The 4,457-nt window shown below is 47.3% G+C and overlaps 1 pseudogene; it reads left to right on the top strand.

Moving 5' to 3' along the window:
* The first annotated feature begins 527 nt into the window (after positions 1-527).
* On the top strand, positions 528-831 carry LOC111153060 (annotated as a pseudogene).
* The last annotated feature ends 3,626 nt before the right edge of the window (positions 832-4,457 follow it).

Below are 4,457 nucleotides of genomic sequence, written 5' to 3'. Positions count from 1 at the left end.
GTATACGTGTGTGTGATTATGTGGTGTGTGTGTGTGTGTGTGTGTGTGTGTGTGTGTGTGTGTGAATCCTGGCCAGGTTCAGTGAGTGGCCAAGGCTGGCTGAGTGCCAAGAAGGTCTAAAGAAAGTCATGGGCCCCACCAGGGCCTCTCCTGAAGGCTTCATGCACTGCTCCTGGTCTTAGCAGGACAGGTCCTGCACCAGTCTTAGGCCTGAGGTCCAGCAGCATGGCTGGAAGCAAAGGCTAGGCTTTCAGGGAAATAGTGAGGAGTACACGAGCAAGCAGAGACATTCAGAAGGTGAGCCTACGGAGCGCCTGGGTGGCTCAGTCATTGAGCATCTGCCTTCAGCTCGGGTCAAGATCCCAGGGTCCTGGAATCGAGCCCTGCATCAGGCTCCCTCTCTCTCTCCCCCTACTTGTGTTCTCTTTTTCCCTGTCTCTCTCTCTGTCAAATAAATAAATAAAATCTTAAAAAAAAAAAAAAAGAAGGAGGTGACCTCTCTGGGCTCAGAACTAGTTTGCAGTGATATGGCTAAATGCACCAAGAAGCTTGGAAACGTGGGTAAATATAGGACTCATTATAGTGCCTCCCTCAGGAAAATGGTGAAGAAGATTGAAATAAGCCAGCATGCCAAGTACACTGCTCCTTCTGTGGCAAAACTAAGATGAAAAGATGAGCTGTGTGGATCTGGCATTGTGGCTCCTGCACAGAAACCACCACTGGTAGGGCCTGGACCTACAACATCACTTCTGCCATCACAGTAAAGTCCGGCATCAGAAACTGAAGGACTTGAAAGACCAGGAGAAGCTCCACCATCTGAAACATTGCTAGCCTATAATAAATGGATTAATTTATGTAACAAAATTAAAAAGAAGAAGAAGAAGGTGAACCTAAGAGGTGGAAGGAGAAGAGCAGCTCAAGTTAGCAGAGTGACAGTAGGGACACCTCCATGGCTCAGTCCGTTAAAGGCTGGCTTTGGCTCAGGTCATGATCTCCAGATTCTGGGACTGAGTCCACATCAGGCTTACACTGCATCAACAATGCTGGCAGCAAACTCTCCCCAGGAATGTAGACCGTGGCTACAGCTCCCACGCGTTTTCAGCTGAGATGCATGTGAGCCTGAAACCCTTAGTTCTTGCAGTTGGCCTCCAGGCTCTCCTTCTCACTCACCACTTGTCCCCTAGCCACCTTCCCTAGGCTTTGGCCTTCTTGGCTGTGTCGCCTGTGTCCATTTTGAGCTTGCCTTGTGAACTCTGCATCTGACTTGGACTTCCCTGACTCCTGGGTAGCCCCATATTCAGATGTCCTCCTCACCCTCCGGCTCTCATGGTTCCTATCTAATGCTACTCTGACCCCCACCCCACACCCACTTGCCAAATGATCAGATTAGCTGGTCGTACCCCACAGGATTGTCCCTGACCCAACTGATGGAGGCTGGTCCAGAGAGATCAAGGAGGGTGTGGCTCTAGGGAAGAGAGCAAAGTACAGGGATTTTTGGTAAGAAATTAGGGTTACTAAGGAGCTGGATGGGGAGGGGACCAAGGACACTTGGCCAGGCATGAGCTGGAGGCAGGCCCAGCTCAACATTCAAGAGACAAGGTTGAGGGGATAGTCATGACTGAATCTGGGAAGTCTCCTGGAGACCCCAGGAAGTGATCTGAGAGGCGTCCAGAGTCACGAAGAGAAGCTTAAGGCCAGAAATCTGAGATACTGCCAAGAACTCAGCTGTGGACAACTATCAAATTAGGCATCTTTCTCATCTGGGCTCACTGTGCTCTCATCCCAAGGAATCTCAGAGATACTGGTGGGTCAGGCAAAGCAAGAAACATAGATGAGACAGGCCAGCAGAAAGAAGAGCCACAGTGACCAAGATAGCTCCATGCTTGGAGTAAAGCAGCTTGCTGGGTGCTTTGAAGAGAGTGCTAGCTCGCTCACCTTGCAGCCAGAGCTAAATTCTCCCCAGGGCACGCCACGCCAAGCGTATAGCACTTCAGAGGGTTTTCCTACTTTCTGCAGACCATAAAGGTACAGTTAGTCAATCTTGCCCAGGGGAATTTCAGCTTAACCACTCCCATCTGTTCATCATCCAAATCTGGAGCAGAGTTGGGATAAGACATGAGACACATATATCAGTTCTGGATCCCAGGATCTCAAACATCGAAGAGTTAATTCGGTTTCAGAAACATGTCATCAACTCCCAAGAAGAATGTGGCTCCAAGGCTCCTAATGAATGAGAATGGCGCCACAATGCCAATGCCCGCCAGTCCCACAAGTGCCGTGTCCGGCCATCTGCAGCTGCATGGCACACGCTAACCAGGGCGAAGGCAGCGGGCGGCTGGGCACTGAGCCAGCTTCTGCCAGTCTGCTGCAGGATCCTAGGCAGACCACTGCTCTCCTGGCCTCAGTTCTGGATCTGTAAAACCCTTCTGCCCTGTGTCAGGCTAGCTGGGGGAGACCTGCCCACGGAGCATTGCTCTTTCTGCATGGGCTGAGCTCTGGACCATTCATCTTCCCCCATCAGAGAAAATGAACTTCCTCTAACCTCTGTGGCTCGTGGAAGACTCAGTCAACACAGAGTACTCAGAGGCCTTCCTCTGAAAGCAGCCAGTTCTATCCACGTGGCCCTGAGCGACCAAGGACAGCTAGCTGAGAGGAAAACAGAGAGAGGAGAACCAGACCAGAGGCATGTGTGCCCTCAGAGAATCCTCAGTTTCTTCTCCCAGACCACAGGGCTCAGCACCACCAGACTCCCTGCATGTTCTGGAGAGGGAGAGGGGAGTTCGAGCTGGACAGCTCCACTCTGTGGCCTTGGCCAAGTGACTGCACTGCTCTGTGCCTCAGTTTCCCCACATGCAAGTGGCTCTGTTGTGAGGATTAAATAAGAATATGTGTCGAACAAGTGTTACATAACAAACACCCCAGAAATGTAACTTGCTTTCCTTGTAACCACACTGTCACCTTCCCTAGGGAGGGCAAGCAAGCTGCTCTGTTGCTCTTTATCATAAGATAAATTCAGAATCAGCCCTCCAGGCTCTGGGGGAATCAGTTAACCAGTGACTGCAAAAATGTGTAGCTACATTATGATAAACAAAAATGTGGGTGTTCCCTGTTGCTTCCTTTACTTTTTTTTTTAAAGCAAACTACTAGCAGATGTACAGATCCCAGTATTTTAGAAAATTTCAGTGGATAAGAACAGCAAAAAACTATGTTACCCCAAATAACTTTTAAAAAGAAGAACAGGGGCTCCTGTGTGGTTCAGTCAGTTAAATGTCAGACTCTTGATTTTGGCTCAGATTGTGATCTCAGGGTCTTGAAATCAAGCCCTGCACTGGGCTGCTCTGTGCTCAACAGAGGCTGCTTGAGACTCTCTCTCCCTCTCTTACTCCCCTCCCCCTGTTCATGTGTTGCGTGCCCACACTCTCTCTCGCTCTCAAATAAATAAATAAATAAAATTTAAAAGAGGAAGAAGAGGAAGAGGAGGAGGAGGGAGGGAGAGGAGGAGGAGGGAGGGAGAAGAGGAGGAGGAGAGGAAGGAGGAGAAGAAAAAGAAGAAACAAAACTGACACCAAATTTATTTTTAGAAATGCCTCTTTTGGGGGCCAATATTTTAAAACAGCAAGAATAGTCTCTCTCTCTCTCTCTCTCTCTCTCTCACACACACACACACACACACACACACACAGGATCTTTCCTACAAAGTGTTTAGCTACGCAATTTCAGGAAATCCTAGAACTCTTCAAATTTTCCATTCTGACCCAAATCCAATTTTAGTTCACTTTGAGAATGCCTTCTACTCATACTGAACAGAATATGAGATTTTCTATTCTCAATATTTGTTGAGAAAATAGTCTTATAATTTTAAAATCAAATTTGTTCAGAAATATTTCAAAACTAGCTTTTACACTATTTCTTATCACACCTTATTGTTTTTGGTTTTTTTTTTTTTTTTTTTTTTGGCTGGAGTATAGTTCTGTTAGTCAAAATTGCCTTACTTTCACTGGTGATTATCATGGTGATTTTGCATCTCACAAGATTAAACAAACAGCCACACTATGGATTAGCCAAGTGCAGCTGTAGCTGGCTTAGTCTCTAGAGGGAGTTTCCATCCTTTTCCATCGAATAGTTTTAAATAATATTTTGGTATCTGGAGATTTAACCGTAGTGAACAAAAATACCCTTACGTTATTAAAAAAAAAAGAGAACCAAGAGAAAAATTGGGTTACGTGGCTGAAGCCACTGGGGACAAAAGAAAGAATGCAAGCTCCAAACAGGCACAAACTTAATAATTTGGGGATCTCTTTGCAAAAACATGATACCTGTGTCAGTAAAACTCAACACACTCACAGTGGGTTCTCTCCAGAGAATCCAGAATATGGCAAGCAAGGGGATCTTGGCACCTGGCTGGAGGGGTGTGGCCTGTAGGGCTGGCTTCGTCGACGAGCAACCAGTGCCGTTGT

Source organism: Enhydra lutris, unplaced genomic scaffold (assembly GCF_002288905.1).
Source record: "Enhydra lutris kenyoni isolate GAN:26980312 unplaced genomic scaffold, ASM228890v2 scaffoldscaffold30, whole genome shotgun sequence".
NCBI lineage: Eukaryota > Metazoa > Chordata > Mammalia > Carnivora > Mustelidae > Enhydra > Enhydra lutris.
The sequence above is the reverse complement of the archived record's forward strand: the minus strand, read 5'-3'. Positions and strand labels throughout refer to the sequence as shown.